The following is a 23,345-nucleotide window of genomic DNA, read 5'->3' as shown; positions in this document are numbered from 1 at the left end:
TACCGCATCACAGACCTTTCCATCCACGTAATAAAATGTGAGCGTACAAGTTTGCGTCTTATTCTTCCAAGGACTTGTAAGTTTTAACAGTTCAAATGGTTCAAATGGCTCTGAGCACTATGGGACTAAACGTCTAGTCATCAGTTCCCTAGAACTTAGAACTAGTTAAACCTAACTAACCTAAGGACATCACATACATCCATGCCCGAGGCAGGATTCGAACCTGCGACCGTAGCGGTCGCGCGGTTTCAGACTGTAGCGCCTAGAACCGCTCGGCCACAACGGACGGCGGTTTTAATAGTATCACAGTCTTTACACACTCAGTGCTAACAATGAACATTGTACTTTCTTTCATTTTGTTGCATCGCACATACAACTGTTTCTTGATTTATTGGATTTCGTCCTTTTGTCAATTCGCGTCTTTTCACACGCAAGAAAGAAAATACATATTTATTTAGCACTTTTTCCATTTCCAGGTGACAATATACTGTGTATTATTCTGACTGAGTTCGCTCTATTTTGTGGCGATCATCAGCAGCTCCGAGTGTGGTTTTGGCGGAAGAGTAAGGTGCCGAAGCAAGAACGGTACCTCGCGACGTAACAGGAAGAAAAGACAGTTGCTATAAGCCACTTCAGCGAATGAGGTACACCGGCGTAGCCACACCCAGACACACTTTTCTGCGCTGCCGGCTGCAACTGCTTCTCTACTTATGGCCAAACACTGTACCACTCAGTCCAGCTCGACAGCATCGACTAAGACGACAGAATCGTCTTCTAGCAGGCCAGCTGTATCAGGTGATACACTGATGTTCAGAGACAGTTGTAAATACTTATGTCATTCGTGTAGAAATGAACTGTGTGAAAGTAATTCCTGTTATCTAGAGGGTGACAGTTATTGAACTATAGGAAATAAAACATTCGTAACTTCTGAACTATTTGCGTCAGGACGTTCAACCAGCACGGTTGTCCGACGGGTCTGATGGGAATTAGCACTGTTTGGTTTAGCGGCAAAGAACACTTTCATTTGGATGTGTTTGTCAATAAGCAAAATTGGCACGTTTGGATGACTTGAGAATCCGCATTTCGCGATCGAGAAGTCTCTTCATCCACAAGGGGTAACTGTGTGGCGTGCAATGTCCAGTCAAAGAGGTGCGATATGACTTGATGGCCCGTTGGCTACCGAACGGTACGAGAAAGTTTTGGAAGACTATTTCATCCCCATTAAACAAAGTGACCCTGGTTTCAACAAGATGTGGTTCATGCTCGACCTCATCGCAGCATGAGAATGTTTGATGTCCTGGAGGAGCACTTTGGGCATCGCATTCTGGCTCTGGGGTACTCAGAGGGAGTGTAAACTTGATGTCTTGCAAGAACTTTATATCTTTAGACATATGGTTAGTAACAATGGCCTCATATTAAGCGAACAACTGCAGTTAAGAAACAAGCTTGTTAAACGCCTTTAAGTTACTGCTCGCAAATGTGATGTTTTGTTTCATGTTTCCGTTTAGTTTCATTTTGGAAACATTGTTTTTCCTTTCTTTTAAGGACTCTGTAACAGCTTATTGATAGCACGCCGGTGCCGCTGTATGCACATTCAATTTTGCACATTTTGTATAAAGTATATTTCCCTCTTTTTTCTTTTTTTAGCACATTGTAACGTCTTGATAAAATTCTGCAGTACGTATCTGTAAGTAACCATTTATTCATTTTATGTTACATATTGTCGTAGTGATTTTTATAAAAATTACTTTATATCTTTTTTTTCTTTTATACATCGCTTCTACTACAGTACATACAATTTACTCTGTTTGAAACTGCAAATATGTATCATACTGATGTATTAATGTGGCAGCTGTGTATTTCGTAAAGTTAAGCGTTTATCAAGCTGCTAGCGATCAGTACGTGATGCGCTCTACCCTACGCTTACCTGGCATAACTAGATGCCACATGTTCGATCCGATGTCTGGTCTTTTAACAAGCTATACTTGTGTAACAGCTTTTACTGTGTCCATGGAGGACTATCCCATATTTTCTATTGGTTGACTTGAGTTTACTGTGTCCGTGGAGGACTATCCCATATTTTCTATTGGTTGACTTGAGCTTCTTCGCTTATCACGTATGTTTGCAATTTTAATTGGTTAGTTGGTTTTTGGGGGAGGAGACCAGACAGAGAGGTCATCGGTCTCATCGGATTAGGGGCGGATGGGGAAGGAAATCGGCCGTGCCCTTTGAAAGGAACCATCCCGGCATTTGCCTGGAGCGATTTAGGGAAATCACAGAAAACCTAAATCAGGATGGCCGGACGCGGGATTGAACCGTCGTCCTCCCGAATTGCAATTTTAATGTCATGTAATTTATGTAAGTACTAGTTTTATTCCATGTACTTCATTTCAATGTTGTAACATACTAAGTATTTTAGACGTTTATTTTATAGTATATCTAAAACTTTATAGATGACATTCCTTCTAAAGAAGTACTAGTGGTACTAAAATCTGGTTATGAATTTTACAATAAACTTACGCAACCTGTTGGTTGTATGCGTTATTCATTGAATATTTATTATTTACTTATCTGTCAGGTTCTATGGGACCATGCGATGCACAGCTACTTGCTCATAGAAAGTCTTAGTAAACAATGCCGATTAGCAAATTTATAAAAGACACAATTAATAAAACATGAGAAACTTAATAACTAATGCGAGCAATTTCTGTACAGAATAGGACTATGCCGCAAGGCAACCTTTCAACTGGGAATTGAATACGAGAAGGATTTACCTCTCAATTTTTTTTTTCAGTTCTGCTGGAAGCCTGTTGAAAATGAAAACAGCTGAACAGTGCCTACCTCTCTGTACAATCCTTAAGCAAGTGTTACCCAAGTGCAAATTGTTTTCGCCCACTGAATGATTATCGCAGTTTCTTCTGAACGAGTCAATATTGTCATCAACGTATCCCATCATTGTGTATATATATATATATATATATATATATATATATATATATATATATATATATATATATATATCGACCTGCCAGCACTTTCGTTCGGTAAGTCACATCATCTGTGTTTTTGGATATATTTTTCCCACGTGGAATGTTTCCCTCTATTATATATTCATAGGGATGTGACAGAATTCAGAAGCAACCATCTACACGAAGTTAACGAACTTACAGTGCAGATCATTCTGACCTCGCTAGCATTCTGAACTAAGAATATTCTTGGTGAGCGCAATTTGCTGACCGAAAATAAAATACCATACGAGATGCAAGTAAGCAAAGTAAACAAGCCTTCGCGTCACATTGTCAGAGTGGAGATCATTCTTATAGTGAAGATGGCAGCATTTAGTTTCTGCACAAGATCTTGAACTTGTTACTTCCAAGGGAGTCGTCCATCTACCGTCGGTCCTAATAAGTTAAAATGATAGACTTCACTAGCTGTTAGACCACCCTGAGACAGTAGAATTTGGCTTTTGTAAGAGCTCCGCACCAGACATTGTAATCATTGTTTTTTGTTGTTTTCAAGTGTTAATCTGTTATCTGAAAGCCACTTGTTACTGACTACCCTATTGGCTATATCATTTATTTTATGTTCCATTTCATTCACAATAACGCTTTTGTCAGCTGTGAGGAGAAATATTTGCATCGTCCGCCATGTTTAGAGGAAGATCATTGATATGTATCAAAAACAGCAATGAGCCTGGAACAGTACCCTGTGGCATCCCCCTCCCACCCCACCCCTTTTCAACATGACCCCAGTTGGGTGCAAATCTCTTCCCTGTTTGTGGACATTGGAGGACAATCTCCTGCTCCCTACTTTCTAGACATAAAGTGAACCACTGTTGATCTTCTTACCTAACCCCATAGTGTTCCAACTTAAGCATAAGAATTACATGGTCCACACACTCAAATGCTTTTTTTTTTTAGAAAGAAAATATTAGCTGGCAGCGTTTGTAGTGCCCCACACACAAAAGAATAAACTGCATTTTCCATGCGTGACTCTTTCCTGATGTGCAATTGTGAGTCTGACGAACGCTACAATCTTATAAATTGGTATCTCAAAACTTGAAAACATTGGCAGTAAAGAAATTTGCTAGTAATTGCCTACATTCTTCCTGGCTCGTTTTTTATAAAATGGTTTCAGAAACGAGTATTCCAGCCTGCCAGGAAATTGACCAAACTTGAAGCGAACACTGCACATGTGTCCGAGTGTAGAACTTATGTATGGTGCACTGATCTTCATGATCCTACTTGAAATTTTATCACATCAGTGTGTTTACTGTTTCAGTGCGTTGTAGTTCATACAGTTTCATCTTTGCTTATTTCCTGTAGCTGCCTGCGGTGTTGTTGTCTCGAAACATCACCTTTCAGGAGTTCAACATGTTTACCTGTGCCAAGATTTAACTCGACTATTGATCGATAAAACGGTAACAGACATGCATCGACTAGCCTTTTAATATCGGCAAGTTACGTTTAGTAACGAGCTTGCTGTGATTAACGCTATGTTTAGGTACCATTTATAGAGTAGGAATGATTTGAGGATGGACGCAAGTCAACCGAAACCTGTAATCATCTAGCTCTTATTAAATTGTATTTCGATCACGACCATCAAAATTTATGATGATTAATACATATCGTAGTACACTAGCAACGCTGTGAGGTGGCATTGTGTGTTGCGGTGAAAGTGCTCATTCTGTTTACGCTCATGAGTGGGTGTATTACTTTCCGGAAAGCTCATCATCTGACACCTGTTCTATTTCTCCTTGTAATGAATGATCCGCAAATCCTGGCTTTGTTTAACAAATCCCAGTAATTTGTCAGCAGGCGTTATTTAGAAAGTAAGCACTGCTGACCTATAATTAGTCAGAAATGAGAGGTGCAACCGAAAATCACACCAAATGGAAGAAATAAGACCGTGAATTTTGTATTGCACACGAACCGGATGGACGTGTTAAGCGCTAATGATGTCGTGTTTAGAAACGAAAGATGCAGCGTTGATGATGGTGGAGGTTGTCGCCCGTCTATCAGGAGCGAATTTCCATAGAAAACTGACAGACATACTGACGTTTGACGATATGTCAGCAATTTCTCGAGGATTTTTCTTGTTGCTTTACAACAGATTGTGAATTTAAAAAAAAAAATAGGTTTCTTAAATTTCTGTCTGGTAACTATAAAATTCAGTGGATAACTGCTTCTCCGGACTTTAGTACTATGAAACGAAAGGAAATAGTCTAAACCACAGATGAAATATGTATTTCCTACTGTAACAGAGGTATGTTCGGGGTATCGAATCAACGTGTTTAGAGCAATTACCTGTGACGTATATTATGAATTTTTATGTTTAAGTACCTATACCATTTCGGCAGTAATCTTATTTTAATCGTTGGAACATTGTCTACTGTGACAGAGCTTACATACTAATAAAGAGATGCATGTTTGTACACATCCAGACGGTAGGAGTACCAAAATACTGCCAAAATAAACTGATCGTTTATGATGACTGACAGTGATTTTGTGACAACCAATGTTGAAAATTGAATTTTATTTTAGTAAAAAATCCCTTCGTTTATGCAGTACTTTATTTCCGGTCTAAAACCATTTTATACAGTTTTCGCTTATAGACCATATCAGTGGCGTTTACGTTTCATCGTCATTATTCGAAATGAAATGTAGCCGAGTTAGAAAAATTCGTGATCGTTTCTCAAATGTGTGCACTGTTACTTGAGACATTATTCATTCCGTAGAGATGAGTTTTTTCTCAGGAGGAGGACGTAACGTGAAAAAATATTCCCACAGTATCCCTACCTCTCCTGTCTCTATGATACCGCTGTCGAAGCAAGTTACAGATCAATACGTTACTGACAGAACACTCCACACCCATCTACTTCTCCCGGCAGTCATGATAAACGGCAGAGCGTAAAACATTTTTGCACTTACTATATCGTTTACGTATGACATGCATCCATTTCAACATCATATGCCACTTCATCAGATTGGCTTCTTGCCGTTTTATGTAGAAACAGAAATAAATAAATGTTGTATGAGCCATTTGAACCATTTGTCGAATGCGCATAAAATGTATTCTTTTTGTATCTGAACACTTTTGAAGTGTGACCGTGTTGCATGAATTATCCCAATGTTCCCCTGCTTGATTCGGGAAGGTCTTCATAAATCTAAGAATGGTCGGACAGGGGTCTCAACCCAATTTCACTTTAGTACTGTTCCCCCTAACTTGGTCTTGCTTTTTGTCAAAGAACAAGAACAAAAAATTGAATCCTTTATTTAACTTCTAGTATGGCAGCTAATGAGGCCTATGCTTACAAATAAACTACGATAGGACCACGTTTCTTACAAACAATATATTGTAAAGACACTTGTGTATGTATGCATCAGAACAGAATCAAAATATTCTAATGCTGCAGGGTTTTATTCGTATTCATGATACTTGTTAGAGTTCGTGACTGACATAATTCAGAAAGACTATGAGCTAGTTTTCCACATCCATTGTTAGAATTTTTATCACGTCTGATTTTAAGATCTCAAATTATATTGTCAACATGTACGTGGACCATTTCGTCGGATAACCATGAATTTCACATTGACTGTGCAGATAAACTTTACAGTTTTAGTTTTTCGCGGTATTTACAGTCATAGATGTAGTACAGCAAGACACTCGTAAGAACGATGAAGTCTTATTGATTGAAACAAGTAGATACGCGTCACATCTATGGAAGTCGACAAACTGCTTCATGTAACTTGTCATGGATGGAATTTTAGAAGGGAAAGAAGGACAAGTAGGGTGACATGTCTGCTGAATTCATAGATGTAGTACAGCAAGACACTCGTAAAAACGATGAAATCTTATCGATTGAAACAAGTAGATACGCGTCACATCTATGGAAGTCGGCAAACTGCTTCATATAACTTGTCATGGAAGAGGGACAAGCAGGGTAACATGTCTGCTGAATTCGTTTTCGTGGAGTCGGCTACATATCGAATATCCATACGACTATCAGCAGTGTTTTATTTATTCCAATGAGAGTCACTTTCCTTGCAGATCAACATTTAATTTTATATAAACTTATCTCACGTGTGTGGTATCGAATTCAAGACAATCTCATTTTCAGGAAAGTTTAAAACACATACCACACCTGTGATTGCATACATCACTTAACTACAGATACTGATATGTAAATAAAGTAATTCAGAGAACAATTGCTGTTAGATTTGCATAAAATATTATGAATTAGGTAAATCATACTTACTGTATAGCCATGTGTCAGAGATCACCGACAAACACGTCTAGGAGCATACAAAATAGTTAATAGAGATTCCAACTAGGGGACCAAATCACTGAACTTATCAAGAAAGAAAAGGGGGAATGGTTGAGGAGCCTATTCATTTAGTACTAAAGGCGAATCTAATACCTCCATTTTAGACACTGTACAGTTCCCCATGGATACCAGTGACTACATTCTCGCAGACTATACAGTCTGCGGCGTTACACGCGTTATTTATGATGTGAGCCTTTCTAGCCGCGTGTATGTGTCTGCTTCTGTTGTTTAGGACATTTAAAATGACTTAATAGAGGACTTTTGCTTCCTTACACAGTGTTGAAGGTTGGCTCAGTTTAAAATGAGCACCAAACGTTATAATCACCAATGTTGCTGGACATAGCTAGCCAGGTATAACATAGGAAATCAGTATACACACTTTTCCACCCTTTTTCTGAAGTTGGGTGATTTATTGAAGAGAAAGAGCTTTACAAATTGATCAAGCCAATAACGCGTTGGTCCACCTCTGCCTCTTATTCAATCAGTTATTCGAGTTGGCTTTGATTGATAGAATTGTTGGATGTCCTCTGGAAGGATATTGTGCCACATTCTGTCCAATTGGTGCATTAGATCATCAAAGTTCTGAGCTGGTTGGAATGCTCTGCACATACGTCTCCAAACGGTTTCATTTTGGGAGAGCTGACGACCTTGCTGGGCAAGGTAGAGGTTATCAAGTATAAAGACAAGCAGTAGAAACACTTATCGTGTGTGGGTGTGTTTACTTTGCTGAAAAGTAAGGCCAGGATGGCTTTACATGAAGGGCAACAAAACGGGTCATAGAATATCATCGACGTACCGCTTTGCTGTAAGGGCGCGGCAGATGACAACTGAAGGTATCCTGCTATGGAAAGAAATACCACCCCATACCACCACTTCTGGTTGTTAGGCAGTATGGTGGGTGACTTGAGGCTGGTAGCCCACCACCGCCTGAGGCTTCTCTAGACACTTCTTCGCTAGTCATCAGGGCTCAGTTCGAAGTGGGATTCATCACTGAACACTATTCTACTCCAGTCAATGAGATTCCAGTCTGAAGACGTTCTGAACAGCGGTGTGATACCAACCTGACTGTCGCCCAACATATGGCGCGACAGCCAGGTCTAGTGGTCTGGGGTGCCATTCTATTTCGTAGCAGGGCCCACATAAGTCCCTAGCTGAGCACATTCGTAACATTACGTGCAGGACCACCCAACCAGAATGGGATTTTGACGATCTAACGCGCCAGCTGGACACAGTCAGGCACGTTATACCCTTAGGAGGACATTCAACAACAATCAATCCATGCCAAGCCGAATAACTGCTTTCATAAGGGCCTTAGGTAAACCAAAGCGTCCCTGAGTGGATCAATTTGTGAAGTCCTTTCTCTTGAATAAATGATCCAATTTTTCTAAAATTGTAATAATTTGTTTGTGTATTCATGTATATCACATCTAATATTTTCAGTCCCACTTGGATAATTCATTCGTGGTGCGTCGTTTCTCTTTTTGTTTTAGACTGTGTATCATTCCGCCTAATATCATCATTAGAAAGATGGTGAATATGGGCTAGGGCTCTACAATACGTTATGATCCATTTTGAAAAACTGATTGTAAAGACGTGCGGGCAGCTGAGAGGTTCTAAAAATAGGAAGTCAATCCAAATATTCTGTGCTACACGTTGCAGTAAAATATGATCCATAAACTAGGTAGTCAACCTAAATATTCTGTGCTATACGTTGCAGTAAAATATGATCCATAAACTTTCATGACTAGGAGAAGGAATGTAGCAAAATTTGGAGTAGGAATTTAAATCCAGGGAGAAGAAATAAAAACTTTGAGGTTTTCTGATAACGTAATTCTCTCAGAGAGAGCAAAGAACTTGGGAGAGCATTTGAATGGAATGGATATTGTCTTGATATGAGGACATAAGATGAACATTAACAAAAGCAAAACGAGAGTAGCGGAATGTAGTCGAATTGAATTAGGTGATGTTAAGGTAATTAGATTAGGAAATGAGGCGCTTAACGTAGTAGATAAGTTTTGCTATTTGCGAAGCAAAATAACTGATGATGGTCGAAGCAGAGAGGATATAAAGTGTAGACTGGCAATGGCAAGAAAAGTGTTTCTGATGAAGAGAAATTTGTTAACATCTAGTACAGATTTAAGTGTCAGGAAGTCATTTCTGAAGTATTTGTATGGGCTCTAGCCGTGTATGGAAGTGAAAAGTGGACGTGGAGAGAATACGCAGAAGCTTTTGAAACGTGATGCTACAGAAGAATGCTGAAGGTTAGATGGGTAAATCATGTAACTAATTATGAAGTGCTGAGTAGAATGGGGAGGAGATAAATTTGTTATACAACCTGACTAGAAAAAAGGATCTTGAGGCATCAAGAGATCACCAGTTTTGGAGAGAAGCGTGGAGGGTAAAAATCGTAGAGGGAGACCAAGAGATGAATACAGAAGCAGATTCAGAAGGATGTAGGTTGCCGTGATTACTCAGAGATGATGAGGCTTTCACAGGAAAGAGTAGGATGGAGAGCTACATCAAACCAGTCTTTGGACTGAAGATCACAACAATAACAACAGCAGCAGCAGAAGACTTTCAAACTGGAATATTGCACGATGCAGATAAAGCGGTCGATATCAGCTGTGAAGTATCATCAACAAAAGAATTTATTGTAACAGAATCTCCATCAAATCAACGTTTCGCCGGCCGAGGTGTCCGAGCGGTTCTAGGCGCTACAGTTTGGAACCGCGCGACCGCTAGGGTCACACGTTCGAATTCTGCCACGGGCATGGATGTGTGTGATGTTCTTAGTTAGTTAGGTTTAAGTAGTTCTAAGTTCTAGGGGACTGATGACCTCAGAAGTAAGTCCCATAGTGCTCAGAGCCATTTTTTGAAATTAACGTATCAAACCTGCCCTTGTCCATGCTGTTAGGTTTTCCGCGATTTCCCTAAATCGTTCTTGGTACCTTTGAAAGAGCACGGCCGGTTTCCTGTGCCGTCCTTCCTTAATCTGACCTTGCTGTCGAAGGTAGGTTACTTGTCCTCCTTCCTTCTGCCATGCAAGTGTGCAGCGCCATACTGGCTAATATCACTGGTAAATTAAAGAACATATACCGGGTGCTTATAAATGAAGAGCAGCTACTGAGGGAGGTCCAGCGTGGGCTGTAATTATCGTGTAGCAGTGAAACTTGGGGAATAAATGCATTAATGCGGAAGAGATTTACACTGGAAATAATTGGTTTCAATTTTTGCCAGCAGGTGCAAATCTGGCGCTGAACAGTATCTCGTCGACGTCTCCGGTGCTCACATTGAACAAACTGTGTAAGCGGTGGTTAATAATAAAATCAACATTACGCATTTCTCACTTGTTTGACCTTTTTGCTGCCCATGTCCTGTCCCTAATCCATTACATATGGCCGGCAGGTGTGGCCGTGCGGTTCTAGGCGCTTTAGTCTGGAACAGCGTGACCGCTACGGTCGCAGGTTCGAATCCTGCCTCGGGCATGGATGTATGTGATGTCCTTACAAGGGAACCTCCCCATCGCACCCCCCTCAGATTTAGTTATAAGTTGGCACAGTGGATAGGCCTTGATAAACTGAACACAGCTCAATTGAGAAAACAGAAAGAAGTTGTGTGGAACTGTGAAAAAATAAGCAAAATATACAAACTGAATAGTCAATGGGCCACATAAGCAATATAATGGACAATGTAAGAATAGGAGCGCCGTGGTCCCGTGGTAGCGTGCGCAGCTGCAGAACGAGAGGTCCTTACTTCAAGTCTTCCATCGACTGAAAATTTTACTTTCTTTATTTTTGCATAGTTATTATCTGTCCGTTCGTTCATTGACATTTCTGTTCACTGTAATAAGTTTAGTGTCTGTGTTTTGCGACCGCATCGCAAAACCGTGCTATTAGTAGACGAAAGGCCGTGCCTCTCCAATGGGAACAGAAAAAAATTGTCGCAAGGTCATAGGTCAACCGATTCCTCCACAGGAAAACACATCTGATATATTCTGTATGACACTGGTGACGGCATGTGCGTCACATGACACGAATATGTTGTCGACCCACCTAACTTGTACACTTGGCGAATGGGTAAAAAGATTCTTCTACCTTGCCCGATTTAGGTTTTCTTGTGGATGTGATAATCACTCCCAAAAAGTGATGAAAACATAAGAGTTTGTCACATAAACTGAAAATAAAAAACTAAACTTTTTCACTCGATGGAAAATTTGAACCTAGGACCTTTCGTTCCGCAGCTTCTCACGTTACCACGAGACCACGGCGCTCCTGCGTTCTTATCGTCCTTAATGTTGCCAATCTTCCCTTGAACTACTCGGTTTGTATATTTTGCTTATTTTTTCACAGTTCCACACAACTTCTTCTTGTTTTCTCAATTGATCTGTGTTCAGTTTTTCAAGGCCTATCCACTGTGCCAACTTATAACTAAATCTGAAGGGGGTGCGATGGGGAGGTTCCCTTGTTAGGGTAGTTAGGTTTAAGTAGTTCTAAGTTCTAGAGGACTGATGACCACAGATGTTAAGTCCCATAGTGCTCAGAGCCATTACATATGGAAACATTTTACACGCCTTTCTTTCATTCAAGGCGCCAAATTTGCACCTAGTGGCCAAAATTGGAACAAATTTTTTCAATGTAAATCAGTTCCATTTCAATGAGTTCGAATATCTGGTAAGCCAGCCTCCGTAGGTGAGTGGTCGCCGGGTCGGAGATTTGCTCCGCTCGCGGCTGTGTTGTCCTCATCATCATTGACATGCATGTCGCTCAGTGCGGCGTCAACTGAAAGGCAGCTTGGCGGCTGAATTTCCTCAGGTGACGACTCCCGGCTATCAGTGCCATACGACCATCATCATCTACCAAAGTTCGCTGTCATACGATAATTGTATCTCACACTGGATCTCAATGAGTGGCTGCACTTCAATTATTACTACTCGGTATATAGGTACATTACAAAAGCGTAGAGGTTCAGTCCGTACATTTAGACGTCCATACAGCACTATGGATGAATTACGGTCCTAGTGTTGGTGAACACAGCTGGTGTTCCAGCACAGATACGACAATAACCACACTGCTAATCCACGATATTTTAAAACTTTATCACGTAACGACCTAAAGTGAAACATACTTAAATACCAAATTACACCTTACTTCGTTCTGAGCGGACCTTGCCTGTTCTGCAGCTGCAAGACGTGGCCTTCGGAGGGAAAAGCAGGACAAGCAGCGAGGAAAAGTTGTGAGACGGCAGCGTGGCGGATGTTTACCGGCGCGTGGCCCGCACGTCTAAGAACAATGGCGTCAGAGCCAGGGCGGTAACGACCCGCGGTTCGTAATGGCCCGCTAAACCGGCAGCGGCCCCCTCTGCTAATGGCCGGCCGCACGGGCAGCCTAACTCACAGGCGCACGGCGATCGAGCCTCCGCAGGCTGTGACCGGAGGATACGGTTACTCCCACAATTACTGTCTGCCGTGCTCAGACGTTGTCTTGTGTACGTCAGTACACTACACATACAGGTAAATCCAAAAATTACTCATACCCTGGTGCACAGGGACCGAGGAAGTACACTGAATACTGTCTAATATTCAAAAGAAACAGCATTCAGTCCTCCTTTGAGGACAAAAAATTTCGAATGCTGGTAACAATTCGTATAGTTGAAAATTTTTTACCATCGAGAGGAAGGAGTGCCATGGACAACATAATAAAAATCCTGACGGGTGATGAGTATGGGGTGGGGATGGGGTGCGTTTGAGGGTCACCATTCTAGGTTTTTCTTGAATAACTCTGAAACCGCGGCTTCTACGGAAATATATCCCTGTACAAAACTGCATTAAATTTCCTATGAAAATGTCATATTAATTTTTTCTCTGGGATTAACAATTTGCGAGAAGAGAGTGAGAGAACATTTAAAATTTTGCGCTGTTTGCGTGCGCTATAGCTTGTAACACCGAAAACACAGATAAAATACCTTCGGCACCGTCCAGAATTTTTCTCCGTTTAATATCCGTTAATAGTTTGTACTTTATTTTCAATTCTGAATCTTTAAGCCTTATTACAGAAACCATATTTAATACCCATTGGATGTAATAGCGTATTTTTTTCTGGCTGCATATAATTGATTGAGCCGGCCGGAGTGACCGTGCGGTTCTAGGCGCTACAGTCTGGAGCCGAGCAGCCGCTACGGTCGCAGGTTCGAATCCTGCCTCGGGCATGGATGTGTGTGATGTCCTTAGGTTAGTTAGGTTCAATTAGTTCTAAGTTCTAGGCGACTGATGACCTCAGAAGTTAAGAGCCATTTTGAACCCATAATTGATTGAAATTATAGTGAAAATTCTGTTAACTGCTGGGTAATAGCCAAGGAACTTTATTTAAATGTATCTATAACAACAACGAAATGCCAGTATTTGTGTCATTGTTTATCTTTGCGTATGGAGACTCTCGTCGCGCTGCGAGCAGAGAGGAAAGAGCATAGCTTGAGTCTTGAAAGAGTGCGGAAGTGTTTGTTGGGCGCTCCTGCAGGTGTACGAGCACCTACTTTGTTAACCGTTGAGTATTGAGAGCACTGTCGTTGTGGACAGGCAGCAGAAGCTGCAGTTCTAAATATTACTGCCTTTACCATAATTACCCGCGGTTCTGGAAACTCGTGGTTAGCAACCAGCAGCAACAGCAGTAGCTCAGCATTGTTGGCGGCTACATTCTCCGTCGTCCGCATGGTTACAATATCGTAAAACTGTTAATTGACAAAATATAACTTATATTGTAGAGGCATTGCCCAGTGCCATTTTTTCCACAAAGTTTGGCTAACTTCCATGAATAATAATCTACAACAGTTAATACTTGTAGGGCACATATGTTGTCATTGTCCTGAGACATTATCACCAAACACGGTCCCTCTCCGTTCCGTGCAATGACCGAGTGTCGTAAAAAGATGAAAATTGATTAATTATTTACTGTCTGTTTTGTTTGCGTGCTGAAGACCAGTTTCAGGCTAAATTTTGCTGCCTCGGTAATTGTTCACTCTTGTACTGCATAACAGAGACTGAACGGATCTGCAATTCTGAGTATTAACTTCACACTTTTAAAGTAACGTAAAATTTCACTTACAAAACTAATAACTAAAAATAAGCACCAATTAAGCGTGAGTAATTTCATTTATTCTGTGTTTAGGTTAGTGAGTGACTGCTTCTCACTTGGTAATTACTTTACTGTTCTTATGTTAAAAGTAAAATTAGCTGCTCATTCGCTTGGAGTAAATACAATTCTGTCTTTCAATAATCAAAAGTAAATTGCTTGCCTTTTGCTAAATTTTGCATTACGATACACTGAGGTTACTGAAGTGGTTCTTTTTTACATAACTAAGTTCCAGTTACAATCAGTCATTTATTTAACCAGCGACTTCATTTAACTTTGCTTTCAAAATTTAAGGTTTCAGATTAAGTAACTGCAAACTCAATGCTTTCTAATTCATTTATTTTCACGTGAATAGTTGTGGAAAAGCGTCACAACTTCTGTTGCCACACCAGTGATTATCTGCTTAATTTTCTTTGCCATTACCTTTTTAGAATTCTGGATATTCATTGCCCTAGTGTATTCAAATGGTTCAAATGGCTCTAAGCACAATGGGACTTAACATCTGAGATCATTAGTCCCCTAGACTCAGAACTACTTAAACCTAACTAACCTAAGGACATCACAAACATCCATGAGCGAGGCAGGGGTCGAACCTGCGACAGTAGCAGTAGCGCGGTTCTGGGCTGCAGCGTCTAGAAGCGCTCGGCTACTGCGGCCGGCGCCTTAGTGGACTGGGGACCATTTAGATACCCTTGTTTTGCTAATCAGTATATTTTTTTATTAGTACCCTTTTTCCCTCTGTGTGGTGTGTGAGCAATTTCACTAAATTCCACATATTTCAAAATTATTATCAGTATTTGCATTAACTTTTGAACAGATTCTTCGTTCAGAATGGACCGTTGTACACATTCCTCGTACTAATCGGTACTACTTTCCTTCGGTAACGATAGCCTTACTGGGTGTAAAATTTCATTAGGTATACGAGGTCACCGTCAAGTATACCGCAGTCTAGTAGGCCGATATGGAAGGGGGAAGTTACATGCTTAGATGATTTATGTAGGCAAATTTGAGATAGTTTCCCGACTTGATAGGCCGCAGGTGGCTTGTATCAAACTGTTCATTTCGAATTCATTTATTCTACTGTAGTACATCGTAAATAGTTATCGTTTACAAAATGGTCCAAATGGATCTGAGCACTATGGGACTTAACATCTATGGTCATCAGTCCCCTAGAACTTAGAACTACTTAAACCTAACTAACCTAAGGACATCACATAACATCCAGTCATCACGAGGCAGAGAAAATCTCTGACCCCGCCGGGAACCGAACCCAGGAACCCGGGCGCGGGAACGCTACCGCACGACCACGAGCTGCGGACTATCGTTTACACTCCGAATAAAATCAGCAGGTTTGCAGGGCGCACACTGAGCCGCATCTCCCGCCGATATCTGTGGCTTGCCTTATCCGATCCCGGTATATCTGTGACAGTGTAGAAGCGTGCTGGCAACCGCTGCAGTTGATTGGCGGCGGCTTAAAGAGAGAGCGCAGCTGCTCGTTGGGGAGGCAGTTGGTACCGAGCATTGGACAGCGAGTGGCAAGGCGGTTAGTTTGGCAGCACTGCTCGGTGGGACGACATAGCGTGGCGTATTCCTGATAGCAGAACAGGTGTTTGGCTGGGGGGGGGGGGGTCGTGAAGCAGTCAAGGTTGCTGCCGAGGGCTTTAGTGGTTGTCTGCGTCCGCGGTAGCCGGTCCGGGGAAGAGGTAAAGCTGCTGCCTTGCTGCGCTGATCGAATTGATACTGTAATATTTCTGGCTTTGCAGTCATCATATTCACAAACTATAAGCACGTCGTAAAGCAGCTGAGACGGCATGAGTGGAAAGATTACGTAATGTGGTGTGAGGTACCGATGACAGATAGTTCGTTCGGTACGACTATCGTGAGGAAGACCGCCTAAATTGTGGTCCTTCTCTGCGAAAGGCTGCTGCCTTCGGAAGTTACGTAAACGCCGGCCGGAGTGGCCGAGCGGTTCTAGGCGCTACAGTCAGGAACCGCGCGACCGCTACGGTCGCAGGTTAGAATCCTGCCTCGGGCATGGATGTGTGTGATCCCCTTAGGTTAGTTAGGTTTAAGTAGTTCTAAGTTCTAGGGGACTGATGACCTCAGAATTTAAGTCCCATAGTGCTAAGAGCCATTTTTAGCCAAAAAATTAAACAGCGTACTTACTTGCATTTCATACTGAAGAGTCTCTCAAAAGCGTGCTTCCACTCCATTTTTTCAAGAGTATTAATAACTAGCAGAATAACAAACAGCTGCTAAACGAAAAGGCCGACGAAGCACTTCGGTGAGCTTCGGATAGTTGCTAATTCGTATAGCTGGCGATGTGGTTCGGCTATAAAATCAGAGCTGGACTGGCACTATCGGAGGACAGACATACTATCTGCCGCGGTCGGCATCAGGTTAAGACTTCAATAGCAGTGTATGGTTGTTTAGAAATGTAGCTGAGAATGTGATAGCAATTACGAAAACATGCAGTTCATTATTTTGCTGAAGAATGCAAATTATTTGTGACTCTAAAGTGGAATATACACTACTGCCCATTAAAATTGCTACACCACCAAGATGACGTACTACAGACACTGAATTTAACCAACAGGAAGAAGATGCTGTGATACGCAAATGATTAGCTTTCCAGAGCATTCACACAAGGTTGGCGCCGGTGGCGACACCTTCAACGTGCTGACATGAGGAACGTTTCCAACCGATTTCTCATACACAAACAGCAGTTGACCGGCGTTGCCTGGTGAAACGTTGTTGTGATGCCTCGTGTAAGCAGAGAAATGCGTACCATCACGTTTCCGACTTTGATAAATGTCGGATTGTAGCCTATCGCGATTGCGGTTTATCGTATAGCGACATTGCTGCTCGCGTTGGTCGAGATCCAATGGCTGGTAGCAGAACATGGAATCGGTGGGTTCAGGAGGGTAATACGGAACGCCGTGCTGGACCCCAACGGCCTCGTATCACTAGCAGTCGAGATGACAGGCATCTTATCCGCATGGATGTAACGGATCGTGCGGCTACGTCTCGATCCCTGACCCAACAGATGGGGACGTTTGCAAAACAACAACCATCTGCACAAACAGTTGGACGACGTTTGCAGCAGTATGGACTGTCAGCTCGGAGACCATGGCTGCGGTTACCCTTGACGCTGCATCACAGATAGGAGCGTCTGCGATGGTGTACTCAACGACGAACCTGGGTGCACGAAGGCAAAACGTCATTTTTTCGGATGAATCCAGGTTCTGTTCACAGCATCATGATGGTCGCATCCGTGTTTGGCGACATCGCGGTGAACGCACATTGGCGTATCGCCCGGCGTGATGGTATGGAGTGCCATTGGCTACAGGTCTCGGTCATCTCTTGTTCGCATTGACGGCACTTTGAACAGTGGACGTTACATTTCAGATGTGTTACGACCCGTGGCTCTACCCTTCATTCGATCCCTGTGAAACCCTACATTTCAGCAGGTTAATGCACGACCGCATGTTGCAGGTCCTGTACGGGTCTTTCTGGTGCAGAAAATGTTCAACTGCTGCCCTGGCCAGCACATTCTCCAGATCTCTCACCAATTGAAAACGTCTGGTCAATGGTGGCCGAGCAACTGGCTCGTCACAATACGCCATTCACTACTCTTGATGAACTGTGGTATCGTGTTGAAGCTGCATGGGCAGCTGTACCTCTACACGCCATCCAAGCTCTGTTTGACTCAGGGCCTAGGCGCATTTAGGCCGTTATTACGGCCACAGGTGGTTGTTCTGGGTACTGATTTCTCAGGATCTATGCACTCAAAGTGCGTGAAAATGTAATCACATGTCAGTTCTAGTATAATATATTTATCATCTGCATTTCTTCTTGGTGTAGCAATTTTGATGGCCAGAGTGTAATTGTGCAGTTTCTCGTATTCTGCTAATAAAAAGAGAGTGGCATTCCGTATAAACAAAATAATTGAAAATTTAATTATTCACATTTCAATTCCTCACTAAAAGTTTCTTACAGCCTCAAGATAACGGATTCAAGACCTACATGCTGTATCCTGCGCCCGAAAGGTAAATAGAATTTTTGCATTACAGTAAGGGCGGTGGAAGCAAGTAGGCACCTCGCGTGTACTGCAGTCTTAGTACAAATGAGATGTGCGCCCGCTTAGATGCAGTCGGCTTTCAGCCGTGTTACCGTGCGGACGGGCTCGGCGCGCCGGGCAGTGCTCCGCAGGTGTTGTTGTTTACCCGCTAGCGCGCGGTCGCGTCGTTGTCTTGCCGTATAGTACCTGTACCGACCCGACATGGCGTTCTCATATCGAAAAGCTACAATCAAACTAACGTTCAACGCATCGTACACGAGACCGAAGGCCCATGAAATTGAACGGTTTCTACGAGACATCATGCACATCGAACCACAAGAACTGATAGGAATTCATCTGTCTATTGTAACCAACACAGTGTACCTCAAACTGATTGACGAAGCGGCCTGCGACAGATTACTCCAACGATCTGCAAACGGCTTTCGCTTCTGTCACGCAGACGGTAACGTGAGCGTGGTAGGAGTTGACCATGCTGGTCTGGGGGTGCGTACCGTGCGCATCTTTGAACTACCGTTCGAAGTCCCTGCCAACCTAGTCGTTGATGCGCTGCGGCCATACGGCACAGTTCTGAGCCACACAGAGGAGAAATGGAACACATTCGAAACGTACCCTGTGCTTAACGGGGTACGACAAGTGCGCATAGAACTTAAGAAGCACGTTCCATCGTATGTTTTCGTTGGTGGCTGCCGCGCAATTGTTATATATGATGGACAACCGAGGACCTGCTCGGGCTGCGGCCAGGAGGGCCATGTTAGAACTGAGTGTTTGCAGCGCCGCCTCGTTCAGGTGCCCCGCAATGAACTTCCCCAAAGATCCACTATGACCTCTCTCCCGCTAACATATGTGGAGGCGGCACGACATGATGTGATGGATGATCAAAACCTGCTACCTCCTCAAGCCGCTGCCACCTCCGTTGGAGAGTCAGCGCCGTCGACGACGCCGCAGCCCAACGGTGCAGAGGTTCCTACAGCCTCCGCCCACCGCAGCGTCGTGGGCACCCAGCCACCGTCACTGTCGGGATCAGACACAGGGGTTCATAGCGACCGAGACTGTGTCGAGCCCCGCCCTCCAGTGGATGTCGAATCTCGGACCCGAAAGCAAAAATCACCCAAGCGACACAAGAAGAGGCGATTGTCAGCTGACGAACAGGACAGGAATGTGAAGCCGGCGGAAGACATCGACTTCGTTGACTCGCCCACAATTGCAACGGACTCCAGTGGCATCATTCACCAGAAGGTGCCTGAAGACAAGGAACAGTCCCCTAAATCTGGTGGCCCAGAAAACGAGGCGCACTGCGTCGACTCCCAAAATGTGGGCTCCTGTGAAAGCGTCCAGCCCCCAATGACATCACAATCGTCTCTTGGTGATTGGGCAGACGATATGGAGGCAGATGATGCACAGCAAACATCGATATCTCCACCAGAGCCCATGGCTGACAATGAGCCCGGAGGGCTCTGCCAGTCAGGGACTCCTACGGCACAGTAATGCACAGCATGCAGGTGGATGGCTGTGTGGCGTGTGGTGTGTGAAATCACTGTGGGATTGCACCGGCACACTGCCTCCGCCACTTGATATGTCTCAGTCATACCGTGTGGGAACAGTCAACGTAAATGGTGTCCACTCCACTGTCAAGACCCGCATGTTACACGACATGATCAGAGCGGCAGACTTGGACATTGCCCTTCTCCAGGAGGTCCGTCCCGAGCTGTGTTTAGACCTATATGGCTACACCACGTACAGCCTACCCGTAGGTGATGGCGCAGGAGGCACGGCCATCCTTCTCCGAGATGGCATAGGCGCGACGGACGCGACGTACTTGCCGAACGGGCGAGGCATCGCACTCACACTTGGCGCAGTGCGCCTCATTAACGTCTACGCTCCCTCCGGTAATTCGCACCGTGGTGACAGGCATGTCTTCTATTCGGAGGAGTTGGCCCCACTTTTGCAAGGAAATATGGACCATTACATAGTGGGCGGCGATTTTAACAGTGTTCTGCGGCCCGAGGACCAGATACCGCATTACGTCCCATGTCCCGCTCTACAAGCATTGATACGTGACCTCGCGCTCCACGACACATGGCTCTTGCATCATGGGACCCAGAGTGGATATACGCACTTTACCAGCCATTCTGCCAGTCGTCTGGACCGGATATACGTCTCGCGTGCCCTCCGCACAGCAACCCGTGATGCAGAACTCTGGCCGACGGCCTTCACGGACCATCTCGCGTACATCTGCACTGTCACCTTGCCCCGACAACTCACAAGACGCAGCAGGGGCCCGTGGACGCTGAACGTCTCCCTCCTTCGCGAGGAAGCGTGTCGGCGAGCAGTCACTGACACGTGGCGTCGATGTATCAGGCGCCTGCCTATGTATGCTTCCACGTTGCTGTGGTGGCTGGGATGTGTAAAACCTGCCCTCCGAAAGACCTTGATGGCCTACGGGCGTGACAGATCGAACTGGCAAAGGGCAACATCGGAATTTTACTATACAGCGTTACGTGAGCTGGCGACGCAACCGCCGTCTCCCGAACGTCAGATGTCCGTACAACGCATCAAAGCTCGTCTACTTCGCATCAGGACAGAGCAGCTAGACGGTGTCCGCATCCGTGCGCGAGTGCAAGACTGTATCCCCAACGAAACAGCGTCAGTGTATCACATTGTGCGCGAGAGGCGCCACCGCAAACGTCAGCTCATTACGGCGGTAAACACGGAGGACGGCGGGCGCGCAGTGACACAAGCGGACATCGCGCACACGTTCGCCAGACACTATGGGACCTTGTACATGGAAGATCCGCGAAATGTACGTGATTATGACGGGCTGTTGCACGATTTTCCCGCCCCTCGGGACGTGGCACCCGATGATAGTCTGCTGTTGCCCATTACACCCGACGAGCTGACATCGGCCTTGGCACGTGGAGCACCGAACAAGTCGCCTGGACCGGACGGTTTACCCCTGGAATTCTACCGCACTTTTTACCACCTTATGGGTGACAAGTGGCTCCAAATGTTTCAAGACCTGATCCGCCCTGATTTCACTGTCCCCACAGAATTCACAGAAGGCATCTTGATTCCAGTTCCGAAACCGAATGGTGGTTGTAGGTGGCAGGATTTTCGCCCGCTCACACTCCTCAACAACGACTACAAGCTCTTCGCCCGTATCCTCCGCGCGCGTCTCCACACCGCTATCGGGAAAGCCATCCACACCGATCAGACATGTTTAGGTGGTGTCAGCAACATTCATACGGCGTTAGGAGCATACCGCGACGTCATTGCTTTGACGGCGGCCTGCAAAATACGAGGCGCCCTTGTCGCCGTAGATTTTGACCACGCATTCGACCGCGTCGATCACGGCTTCTTACGCGCAGTTTTGCATCGCATGGGCCTCTCTCCGGAGTCTGCACAGGTGGTCCTTCGACTGGTCCACGGAGCGCGCTCCCGCATGATGGTCAACGGTTATCAGTCTGGTCACATTGTTGTTGGACGGTCAGTGCGACAAGGGTGCCCCCTGTCGGGCATATTATTTGCTGCAGCACTTGAACCAGCTTTACATGGTCTATGGCAGCGATTAACTGGTATCTCCTTGCGGGACGTGACCTTTTGTTGTGATGCATTCGCCGATGACGTGGTGTTCCTGGCCAGATCAGAGGATGAAATGCATATGGCGCTACAGTGGCTACGCCAGTACGGGGCGGTCGCTGGGAGCGTCATCAACGTGAAGAAGACCAAAATACATGGATGTCGGAGGGGGGCTTTCCCACACAACGGCGGTGCCCTTTGACAAGGTGCCCGTACTCAAGTGTTTAAGAGTGCAATTCTATAGCAATGTCCGCCGCACGGCGGCGGCTACGTACCGCCGGCTCCTACACCAGACACGTGCTCTGCTGCAGGACAACAAACTGCGTCGCTTGGATATGCTCCTCAGAACACGTTATGTGAACACCTATCTCGTCTCAAAACTGAACTATTTTGCGCATATCCTTCCCTTGACAGCTACGATGGCCGACAGATTTCAAGCAGCATATGGACATTTCGTAAGCACCGGTCTGGTTTTTAAAGTCCGATACGCCACCCTGACGCTGCCGCAGCGGGCGGGCGGTATCGGTTTAATTCACGTATATAACCGTGCGCGATCGCTTTATCTCAACACTATGCGTCGCACGTGGACCTCTGCCCACGCCACTCTGACGGGCACCCTGATAGCGGAAGTGGCACCAAACTCTCTGCATCCCCCGGTTTCTGTAGGACACATTTCGCCGGCACTCACCCACATCAGAGACTTCTTTGTTGACTTCAGCTACTTACGTTCAGAACTTCCGACGACACGGAAGCCCAGCACAAAAGACTATTATCGCCTCTATCAGCAGCAGCAACCTGTAAATACGGTCACCCACAGACACCCTGAAGTTGCCTGGAACACGGTGTGGCGAGCGGTACACACGCCTTTTCTACCTACGACGGTGCGTTCATTGTGGTACGTAGTTGTGAATGGGAAGTTCGCTACACGTCAGAGGTTACATTCCATACATCTGACGGACGACCCCTTGTGTCCGACATGCTCAGTCGCTGACTCGGATGCACACCGTCTGACGTGTGCCGCGACCAGCGAGTGCTGGCTACTGACGCAGCGCATGCTGGCATTACTCTTGCGGCGATTGCCGGAGTCTGTCTCCCCTGATGACGTATTGCGCCCCGACGTCGTATACTTTCCATCAACCAGAACGAACGCCGTTAACTGGCTAAAAGGCATGGCCGTTTACTACATATTTTGCGATGCTCCCAAAGGCACACTCGACTTTTGGTCCCTATTGATGAC

The sequence above is a fragment of the Schistocerca americana genome, chromosome 6 (assembly GCF_021461395.2).
Source record: "Schistocerca americana isolate TAMUIC-IGC-003095 chromosome 6, iqSchAmer2.1, whole genome shotgun sequence".
Lineage (NCBI taxonomy): Eukaryota > Metazoa > Arthropoda > Insecta > Orthoptera > Acrididae > Schistocerca > Schistocerca americana.
Note: the sequence above shows the minus strand (reverse complement) of the source record.